We start from the raw sequence: 11,774 nt of genomic DNA, 5'->3' as shown, positions 1-11,774 counted from the left end.
TGTTTTACACTGGCTCAGGGTGGAGACTGTTTTACACTGGCCCAGGGTGGAGACTGTTTTACACTGGCTCAGGGAGGAGACTGTTTTACACTGGCTCGGGCTGCAGACTGTTTTACACTGGCTCAGGCTGCAGACTGTTTTACACTGGCTCAGGGGGGAGACTGTTTTAAACTGGCCCAGGGTGGAGACTGTTTTCCACTGGCCCAGGCTGGAGACTGTTTTACACTGGCTCGGGTTGCAGACTGTTTTACACTGGCTCGGGCTGCAGACTGTTTTACACTGGCTCGAGCTGCAGTCTGTTTTACACTGGCTCGGGCTGCAGACTGTTTTACACTGGCTCAGGGTGGTGACTGTTTTACACTGGCTCAGGGTGGAGACTGTTTTCACTGGCTCAGGGTGGAGACTGTTTTCACTGGCTCAGGGTGGAGACTGTTTTACACTGGCCCAGGGTGGAATCTGTTTTACACTGGCTCAGGGTGGAGACTGTTTTACACTGGCTCAGGGTGGAGACTGTTTTACACTGGGTCAGGGTGGAGACTGTTTTACACTGGCTCAGGGTGGAGACTGTTTTACACTGGCCGAGGGTGGAATCTGTTTTACACTGGCTCAGGGTGGACACTGTTTTACACTGGCCCAGGGTGGAATCTGTTTTACACTGGCCCGGGCTGCAGACTGTATTACACTGGCCCAGGGTGGAGACTGTTTTACACTGGCTCAGGTTGGAGACTGTTTTACACTGCCTCTGGCTGCTGACTGTTTTACACTGGCTCTGGCTGCAGACTGTTTTACACTGGCTCAGGGTGGAGACTGTTTTACACTGGCCCAGGGTGGAGACTGTTTTACACTGGCTCAGGATGGAGACTGTTTTACACTGGCCAGGGTGGAGACTGTTTTACACTGGCTCAGGGTGGAGACTGTTTTACACTGGCCCAGGGTGGAGACTGTTTTACACTGGCCCAGGTTGGAGACTGTTTTACACTGGCCCAAGTGGAGAATGTTTTACACTGGCTCAGGGTGGAGACTGTTTACACTGGCACAGGGTGGAGACTGTTTTACACTGGCCCAGGGAGGAGACTGTTTTACGCTGGCTCAGGGTGGAGACTCTTTTACACTGGCCCAGGGTGGAGACTGTTTTACACTGGCTCAGGGTGGAGACTGTTTTACACTGGCCCAGGGTGGAGACTGTTTTACACTGGCCCAGGGTGGAGACTGTTTTAAACTGGCCCAGGGTGGAGACTGTTTTACACTGGCCCAGGCTGGAGACTGTTTTACACTGGCTCGGGCTGCAGACTGTTTTACACTGGCTCGGGCTGCGGAATGTTTTACACTGGCTCGGGCTGCAGTCTGTTTTACACTGGCTCGGGCTGCAGACTGTTTTACACTGGCTCAGGGTGGTGACTGTTTTACACTGGCTCAGGGTGGAGACTGTTTTACACTGGCTCAGGGTGGAGACTGTTTTACACTGGCCCAGGGTGGAGACTGTTTTACACTGGCTCAGTGTGGAGACTGTTTTACACTGGCTCAGGTTGGAGACAGTTTTGCACTGGCCCAGGGTGGAATCTGTTTTACACTGGCTCAGGGTGGAGACTGTTTTACACTGGCTCAGGGTGGAGACTGTTTTACACTGGCTCAGGGTGCAGACTGTTTTACACTGGCCCGGGGTGGAGACTGTTTTAAACTGGCCCAGGGTGGAGACTGTTTTACACTGGCCCAGGGTGGATACTCTTTTACACTGGCCCAGGGTGGAGACTGTTTTACACTGGCTCAGGGTGGAGACTGTTTTACACTGGCCCAGGGTGGAGACTGTTTTACACTGGCTCGGGCTGCAGAATGTTTTACACTGGCCCGGGGTGGAGACTGTTTTACACTGGCTCAGGGTGGAGACTGTTTTACACTTGCTCAGGGTGGAGACTGTTTTACACTGGCCCAGGGTGGAGACTGTTTTACACTGGCCCAGGTTGGAGACTGCTTTACACTGGCTCAGGGTGGAGACTGCTTTACACTGGCTCAGGGTGGGGACTGTTTTACACTGGCTCGGGCTGCAGACTGTTTTACACTGGCTCAGGGTGGAGACTGTTTTAAACTGGCCCAGGTTGGAGACTGTTTTACACTGGCCCAGGCTGGAGACTGTTTTACACTGGCTCGGGCTGCAGACTGTTTTACACTGGCTCGGGCTGCAGAATGTTTTACACTGGCTCGGGCTGCAGTCTGTTTTACACTGGCTCGGGCTGCAGACTGTTTTACACTGGCTCAGGGTGGTGACTGTTTTACACTGGCTCAGGGTGGAGACTGTTTTACACTGGCTCAGGGTGGAGACTGTTTTACACTGGCCCAGGGTGGAGACTGTTTTACACTGGCTCAGTGTGGAGACTGTTTTACGCTGGCTCAGGTTGGAGACTGTTTTACACTGGCCCAGGGTGGAATCTGTTTTACACTGGCTCAGGGTGGAGACTGTTTTACACTGGCTCAGGGTGGAGACTGTTTTACACTGGCTCAGGATGGAGACTGTTTTACACTGGCCCAGGGTGGAATCTGTTTTACACTGGCTCAGGGTGGAGACTGTTTTACACTGGCTCAGGGTGGAGACTGTTTTAAACTGGCCCAGGGTGGAGACTGTTTTACACTGGCCCAGGCTGGAGACTGTTTTACACTGGCTCGGGCTGCAGACTGTTTTACACTGGCTCGGGCTGCAGAATGTTTTACACTGGCTCGGGCTGCAGTCTGTTTTACACTGTCTCGGGCTGCAGACTGTTTTACACCGGCTCAGGGTGGTGACTGTTTTACACTGGCTCAGGGTGGAGACTGTTTTACACTGGCTCAGGGTGGAGACTGTTTTACACTGGCCCAGGGTGGAGACTGTTTTACACTGGCCCAGGGTGGAGACTGTTTTACACTGGCCCTGGGTGGAGACTGTTTTACACTGGCTCAGGGTGGAGACTGTTTTACACTGGCCCAGGGTGGAGACTGTTTTACACTGGCTCAGGGTTGTGACTGTTTTACACTGGCTCAGGGTGGAGACTGTTTTACACTGGCCCAGGGTGGAATCAGTTTTACACTGGCTCGGGCTGCAGACTGTTTTACACTGGCTCAGGGTGGAGACTGTTTTACACTGGCTCGTGCTCTTTTTTTAACCCGTTCCTTGGATATGGGCATCTGTGGCAAGGCCAGCATTTTTTGGCCATCCCTAGTTGCCCTCAAGAAGGTGGTGATGAGCCGCCTTCTTGAATCGTTGCAGTCCATGTGGTGATGGTACTCCCACAGTGATGTTTGTGAGGGAGTTAGAGTCATAGGGCTAAAAATTGGCCTGAGTTGCCCAGGCGGCGCAAAGTTCGCTTTGGTGCTGGAATTTGCACCTCGATCGCCGCATTAGCGATCGCCGCAAATTCAGCCTCAGAGCGCTGAAAGTGAATTTCGCTGCACAGCGTGCCGCAGCGCCAGACGCTGTGGCGCGGTGCGCTGCGGTACTGCAGGCCTCCCTTCCTCTGTTAAGGGGGAGAGGCCTGCAACAGCGCGAGCCCCGATCGCGGCTGCCGGCATAAGAGCCCAGCACCGGGGAGAAGTGCCGGGCTCTCGGGAAACAGCCGGCATTGCCGCGGGGGGTGTCCAGGAGGCCGGGGATAGAGGTGCTGGCAGGCGGCCGGCCCGCACCTCCACCTTAACTTGCCAGCACAGCAAGGCCCCGGGAACCTGGTGCTGTTTGCGAACGGCGCTACAACGGCGTTCGCAAAAAAATTTCGCATTTGGGATGCTGATGGGGCTCTGCGCACACCAATGACGTCATCGGTGGAGACGCAGCGCAACAGGCTAACGCCACCATTAGCGCCCCCACTGAATATGGCCGAAGGCACAGCCAGTTGTGCTACATCCACTGACTGCCTCTTTAGGTGCTAAAAGGTGGCGCTAGCCACCCAATTTTTAGTCGAGTTATACAGCACAGAAAGAGGCCTTTCGGCCCATCGTGTCCACGCCGGCCATCAAGTCCTGTCTATTCTAATCCCATTTTCCAGCATTTGGTCCATAGCCTTGTATGTTAAGGCATTTCAAGTGCTCATCTAAATGCTTCTTGAATGTTGTGAGGGTTCCTGCCTCTACCACCCTTTCAGGCAGTGAGTTCCAGATTCCAACCACCCTCTGGATGAAAAGGTTTTTCCTCAAATCCCCTCTAAACCTGCTGCCCCTTACCTTGAAACTGTGCCCCCTGGTTATTGACCCCTCTGCTAAGGGGAAAAGTTCCTTTCTATCTACCCTATCTATGCCCCTCATAATTTTGTACACCTCAATCAGGTCCCCCCTCAGCCTTCTCTTCTCTAAGGAAAACAACCCCAGCCTGTCCAGTCTCTCTTCATAGCTGAAGCACTCCAGCCCAGGTAACATCCTGGTGAATCTCCTCTGCACCCTCTCCAATGCAATCACATCCCTCCTATAGTGTGGCGACCAGAACTGCACACAGTATTCTAGCTGTGGCCTAACTAGCGTTTTGTACAGCTCCATCATAACCTCCCTGCTCTTATATTCTATGCCTCGGCTAATGAAGGCAAGTATCCCATATACCTTTTTAACCACCTCATCTACCTGTCCTGCTGCCTTCAGGGATCTATGTACATGCACACCAAGGTCCCTTTGATCCTCTGTCCTTCCTAGGGCCCTACCATTCATTGTGTATTCCCTTGCCTTGTTAGACTTCCCAAAATGCATCACCTGACACTTTTCAGGTTTAAATTCCATTTGCCACTGTTCTGCCCATCTGACCAACCCATCTATATCGTCCTGTAGCCTGAGGCTTCCCTCCTCATTATTTATCACTCCACCAATTTTTGTCATCTGCGAACTTGCTCGTCATACCTCCTACATTCATATCTAAATCATTAATGTACACCACAAACAGCAAGGCATCCAGCACCGATCCCTGCAGTACACCGCTGGACACAGGCTTCCAGTCACAAAAACAACCTTCGAACATCACCCTCTGCCTCCTGCCACTAAAACAATTTTGGATCCAATGTGCCAAATTGCCACGAGCTCTTACCTTCTTGACCAGTGTCCCATGCGGGACTTTGTCAAAAGCCTTACTGAAGTCCATGTAGACTACATCAACTGCAGTACCCTCATCCACACACCTATTAAGCCCTCGAAAAATTCAATCAAATTGGTTAGACATGATCTCCCCCTGACAAAGCCATGCTGACTATCCTTGATTAATCCTTGCCTCTCCAAGTAGAGACTAATTCTGTCCCTCAGAATTTTTTCCAATAATTTCCCTACCACTGATGTTAGGCTCACTGGCCTGTAATTCCCTGGTTTATCCCTACTATCCTTCTTGAATAATGGTACAACGTTAGCTGTCCTCCTGTCCTCTGGCACCTCCCCTGTGGCCAGAGGTTCTGAAAATTTGAGTCAGAGCCCCTGTAATCCCCTCCCTTGCCTCACACAGCAGCCTGGGATACATCTTGTCTAGACCTGGGGATTTACCCACTTTTAAGCTCGCCAAAACCGCTAGTACCTCCTCCCTCTCAATACCAATTTGTTCAAGTATATCACAATTCCCCTGCCTGATTTCTATGCCTACATCGTCCTTCTCCATAGTGAACACAGATGCAAAATATTCATTTAAAACCTCACCTACATCTTCCGGCTCTACACACAGATTGCCACTTTGGTCCCTAATGGGCCCGACTCTTTCCCTGGTTATCCTCTTGCCCTTAATATACTTATAAAACACCTTGGGATTTTCCTTTATTTTGCCCGCCAGTGGTTTTTCATGCCCCTCTTCGCTCTCCTAATTTCTTTTTTAAGTACCCCGCTGCACTTTCTAGACTCCTCTAGGGCTTCCACTGTTTTTAGCCATTTGGATCTGCCAAAAGCCTCCCTTTTTTTCTGAATCCATTCTTTTATATCCCTTGACATCCAGGGTTCCCTGGACTTGTTGGTCCCAGCCTTGACCTTTGCGGGAATATGTTGGCGTTGTACTCTCTCTATTTCCTTTCTGAATGACTCCCACTGCTCTGATGTGGATTTTCCTACAAGTAGCTGATCCCAGTCCACTTTGGCCAGATCCTGCCTTATCATATTAAAATCGGCCTTCCCCCAATTTAGAACCTTTATTTCTGGTCCTTCTTTGTCCTTTTCCATGACTACCTTAAATCATTATGGTCACCGTCACCAAAATGCTCTCCGACTGACACTTCTACCACTTGCCCGGCTACATTCCCTAGAATTAGGTCCAGTACCGCCCCCTCTCTTGTAGGACTTTCTACATGCTGGTTCAAAAAGCTCTCCTGGATGCACTTTAAGAATTCTGCACCCTCTAAGCCTTTCACACTCTGACTAGCCCAGTTAATATTGGGGAAGTTGAAATCCCCTACTGTTATTACCCTATTATTTCTACACTTCTCTGAGATTTGCCTACATATCTGTTCCTCTATCTCCCCCTGACTATTTGGGGGCCTATAGTACACTCCCAGCAAAGTGCTTGACCCCTTTTTGATTTTAAGTTCTACCCATATGGCCTCATTAGAGGAACCTGCTAAGATATCATCCCTCCTTACAGCAGTAATTGACTCCTTAATTAATATTGCGACACCCCCTCTGTCTCGCCTGAAGATTCTATACCCCGGAATATTGAGCTGCCATCCTGCCCCTCCTTCAACCATGTCTCTGTGACAGCAACAATATTGGCCCAGAAATTCGGGTCTCCACGGGTGAGTACGCACGGGGTACTCACCCGTAAGCCCAATGGAAGTGCCAGTTTCCTGCATGCACTGCGCATGCGCGGGAAACCGGCACTTCCGTTCCCCTGAAAGTAGGGGTGCAGAGGTCGAACACGTGCGCAGAAGAGGCTGCGCGTGCGCATCGAACTTACATTTTTTTTGCAGGTTTCTCCGGGAAGGTAAGCCTCCAGAAGTTAGACATGTAAAAAGCAGTCGCAAGGCCTGCTTATTTCAAGGTAAGTGGTGAATTAATTAAAATTAAAACATTTTTTCCACAGGTTTATTATTTTTAAATACTTTAAAGAAAGGTAAATTTATTTTTAGCTCCGTTAGAAAATAAAATTATTTTTTTCAGAAATTTAAATTATTGTTTAAAATAGTTATTTCATGTAATTTATAGTTTATTTAAAAAATGTGATTTAAAAAAAATGTATTTGAAGATTTAGTGATGTTTTGGGGCCCATAGTATTTGTAGGTTTGACAGTGTATTGATTTCCTTCTGGGTTCAATGATGAGACATTTATATAAAAGAGAATACCTTTTAATCCAAGGTTTGTTCAAGAATTCATACAGCTTTTCAGGACACACCATGCTTGAGCTGCAGTTAAAGTGAAACTAAAAAGCTCAGCCTGCTTGTCTGTGTCACATGACCTCTGCTGCTCAGGTACAAGCAATCAAACACAGACAAACATGCTGTAAGGCATAAGTAATCAAACACAGACAAATATCATCACTATTTGCTGATATCATTACATCTCCCTTTCTTAAAACAAAAGTATTTTACTTTTAACTAACAACATGTTTTCTTTGTATTAATCTGCATTTTAACTGTAACACTTAATGAACTTACATTATCATTATCATGATCAAAGTTTTTTACCCTTGCTTTGTGTGTTCACATGAAATATGTCAATACACTAGAACTTGAAGAAAGAATAAGATAACATTACTTCCTTCTTTAACAATAGTCCTTAAATTTGCTCAATGAGTCTCTCAGGAGGCTTCACGTGTCTTGAGGATTTTCTGATTGATTGTCCTTGAATCTGAGTTGTTGCCTCAGATGATTGGTTCTCAGCTGTGTGATCAGGTTGCTCAACAGTATCAGTCTCTTGACCTGCTGTGGCTGGTTCCATGAGAAGATCTCGACGATTTCTTCTCAGAACAGCACCCTCATCTGTCTGAATGGTGTATGATCTTGGTTGAACTTCACTCAGGACAGTTCCCTTCTCCGTCCATGTGTTTGTTTTGTCTTTGAACCTTACTTGGTCACCAGTGTGGAGTTCAGGTAGGTTTTGTGTTCCTCTGTCATAATAGTACTTTTGCTTTTCTTTCTGTTGTTCTTTGAACTTCCTCACTTTCTCCCCCTCTTTTGTTTTCAGGAGGTTCTCCGGGATGGGTAGGTTTGACCTTAGCCGACGTCCCATCAGGAGTTGGGCTGGTGACATACCACACTCGAGCGGCGTTGTGCGGTATACAAGCATGCTCTGGTAGAAGTCAGTTCCACTGTCTTTTGCCTTGTACATCAGTCTTTTCACTGTCTGAACCGATGTTTCCACTAGTCCATTGGACTGTGGATAGTGAGGACTTGACGTTGTGTGGACAAAGTCCCACTCTTTGGCAAATTGTCGGAAATTTGCATTGTTAAACTGGGGTCCATTGTCTGTGAAGACCTCGCTTGCCACGCCATGTCTGGAGAATATGGCTTTCATACTTCTTATCACAGCTTCTGCGGTGGTGGTGTACAGTCTACAAACCTCTGGATACAGGGAGTAATAGTCTGTGACGACAAGATAGTCCTTCCCTTGACATACGAATAGGTCAGCGCCTACCTTCTGGTAAGGTCTGTCTGGTGCTGGGTGTGGCTTTAGTGGTTCTACTGGATTGCTTGCTTGATATTTCAGGCATATTGTGCAGTTTGACACCTCATTTGTCACATCTTGGTTGATTCGTGGCCAGTACATCACCTCTCGTGCTCTTTTCTTACACTTTTCGATTCCCAGATGTCCTCCATGGATCTTTTTTAGCATCTCTTTTCTCAGGCTCTTTGGGATAACTATTTTACTTCCTTTGTAGATGATGTCTTCGACCACTGATAGTTCCGCCCTGCAGTTCCAGTACTCTGCTATGTCAGGTGAGCAGTCTTGCTTCATGTTGGGCCATCCATCCAAGGTGCTTTTCTTCAGTCATGTCATTGTTTCATCTTTGTTTGTCTCAGTCTTTATGAGCTCCATTTTTGCATCTGCTATGGGCAGTGCACTTGTGATCATGTCCACGTAGGCGTTCACTTTTTCACCCATTGTGGTGTTTGCGGGCTCACTTGGGTCAACAGCTCTGGACAACGTGTCTGCTGTATACATCAGCTTACCCGGTGTGTACACAACATTCAGTGTATAGCGTTGCAGCCTGATCATCATTCTTTGTATTCTAAGTGGACAGCTCTTTCGTGGCTTTTGGAACAATGCAATCAAGGGCTTATGGTCAGTCTCTATACTGATTGCTTGTCCTGCCACAAACTGGTGAAATCTTTCACAGGCGTATGTGATGCTGAGCAGCTCCTTTTCTATTTGAGCATATCACGTCTCCGCGTCTGTCATTGAGCGCGATGCATATGCAATAGGTTGCCAGTAGTCATATTGTTGCAGAAGAACGGCACCGAGCCCACTCTGTGATGCATCTGATGATATCGTGATGGGTCTCGCTCGGTCATAAAACCTCAGAACTGGTTCCTCTGTGAGCAGTTTCTTTAGATCGCTCCATGACTTCTCATGCTCATGATTCCATTCCCATTCTATGTTCTTTTCAGTTAGTCTTCTCAGTGGTGCTATTTTTTCTGAGAGGTTGGGTATGAATTTACCCATGTAGTTGATCATTCCATTAAACCTCTGCATGTCCTTTTTGCATTGTGGCCTTGGCATATTCTCAATGGCGGACACCTTTCTGGGATCTGGTCTGATGCCCTCACTGCTAAGGATATCTCCCACGAATGTCAGTTCTGTCACCCCGAGCTGGCATTTCTCTCTATTCAGCTTCAGGTTTGTTTTCCTTGTTGCTTCCAGCACTTTTTTCAGTCTCTCGTCATGCTCAGTTCTCGTGGTTCCCCATACTATGATGTCATCCATTGATGTATCAACTCCCTCCAGGTGCTCATAGATCATATGGATAGTCTTGTGATACACTTCAGGAGCTGAGGCAATGCCAAATGGTAACCTTAGGAATCTGTATCTGCCATATAGAGTGTTGAATGTGCACAGTCTTGAACTTGCTTCATCCAGCTTCATCTGCCAAAACCCTGAGGATGCATCTAACTTGCTGAAATATTTTGCATTTGCAAACTGTGCCATGATTTCCTCACGTGTAGGAAGCTTGAAGTGCTCTCTCTTTATTGCTCTGTTTAGATCTCTTGGATCCAGGCAAATTCTGAGCTTTCCATTCTTTTTGTCCACTACGACGAGGGAACTCACCCACTCAGTTGGCTCATCTATCTTCTGAATCACGTTCAGGCTTTCCATCCTGTCCAACTCTGCCTTCAGTTGCTTTTGAAGAGCAAACGGAACTTTTCTGCATGGATGTATGACCGGTGTCATACTTTTATCTACTCTGATCGTGTGTTCTCCTGGAATGCAGCTTAGACCCTTAAATAGGTCTTTGTACTCTTTCATGAGTTCATCATAGACTGTCTCTCCTTCGCTTTCCACAACGAGGACTCTCTTTACCAGGTTCAGTCTCTCACAGGCTTTTAAACCTAGTATGGCTTGCAAATCCTTTGGCACCACGATTAATGCTAGCGTGTGCTCTCTGTCCTTGTGTGTTACTTTGACAATGCATTTTCCTTTCACTGGTATATCAGTACCTGAGTATCCGGTCACTTTCACTTGTATTCCATGTAACTTTGGTCTGGGTCTAATTCTCTTAAAATCGGTCTCTGATATCACATTAACTTGTGCTCCAGTATCCAATTTAAATGGAATGTGTATGTCGTTCACTTTTAGTGTCAACATCCAGTCTCTTTCTTCTTTTTTGTTTTCAGACACCACATCTACATAGAATTCCTCTATCTCGCTTTCATCTACTGTATGGACCTTGCTTTGTTGCGCTTGGTTCTTACAGCAACGGGCATAATGGTTGTTTTTGTTGCATCTATTGCATGTTTTACCATATGCTGGACTCTTTCTTGGTGGATGCTGTGTACTGCATCGACTACTTTCATTTTCGTTTGCTGGCCACGCCTCTTTTTTCACATTGGCGCTCTCTTTGTTAAACGGTTTGTATCCGTTCTTTCTCACTGCATCCACGTTGCAGCTACTGTCACTGAACAGCTCCTTTGCCTGCAACTTCACAGTCTCTGTAGCCCTACATAGTGCTATGGCTTTTCCCAGGTCTAGATCTTGCTCTCTTAGCAGTCTTTCCCTTAGACCATTATCTGGAATACCACACACCAGTCTGTCTTTTATCAGCGAGTCTGTGAGTCCCCCAAATTCACATGATTTGCTTCGGTTTCTCAGTTCAGTCACATACTGATCAATAGTCTCGCCGATTTTCTGTACACATGTGAAAAATTTGTGCCTCTCAAAGGTCACGTTGCGTTTAGGTATGCAGTAGGCCTCAAACTGTTCCATTATTTTATCTAGCTTCATTTTGTCTCCATCAACGGCAATATGAAATTATTATATACCTCCAGCGCTGCATCACCCACTACATGTAAGAACGCGGACGATTTCTGTTTATCACTTTTCTCGCCAGCTCCGGTTGCCGCTAAATACAACTCTAAATGTTGTTTGAACCTTCTCCAATTTTCAGCCACATTACCTGACAACTGAAGCGTCGCCGTTGGGAGTAAACCTTCCATTTTTCACTTCATTAGCTATTCTCCAAGGTAAGTAACGATTTTCTCTTCTGGCTTGCTAATATGTGGAGAGCTGATTTCGCTTACTTGCCACAACTCCTTTCACTGTCCCATCGAGTTGCTAACTTCCGATTTTTTCTCTTCATCTCTTTCAGTCGAGCCACTTCTGACACCATGTATTGATTTCCTTGTGGGTTCAATGATGAGACATTTATATAAAAGAG

The sequence above is a fragment of the Somniosus microcephalus genome, chromosome 15 (genome assembly GCF_052327205.1).
Source record: "Somniosus microcephalus isolate GS21.2 chromosome 15, FLI_Smic_1.0, whole genome shotgun sequence".
In the NCBI taxonomy this organism is placed as follows: Eukaryota; Metazoa; Chordata; class Chondrichthyes; order Squaliformes; family Somniosidae; genus Somniosus; species Somniosus microcephalus.
Note: the sequence above shows the minus strand (reverse complement) of the source record.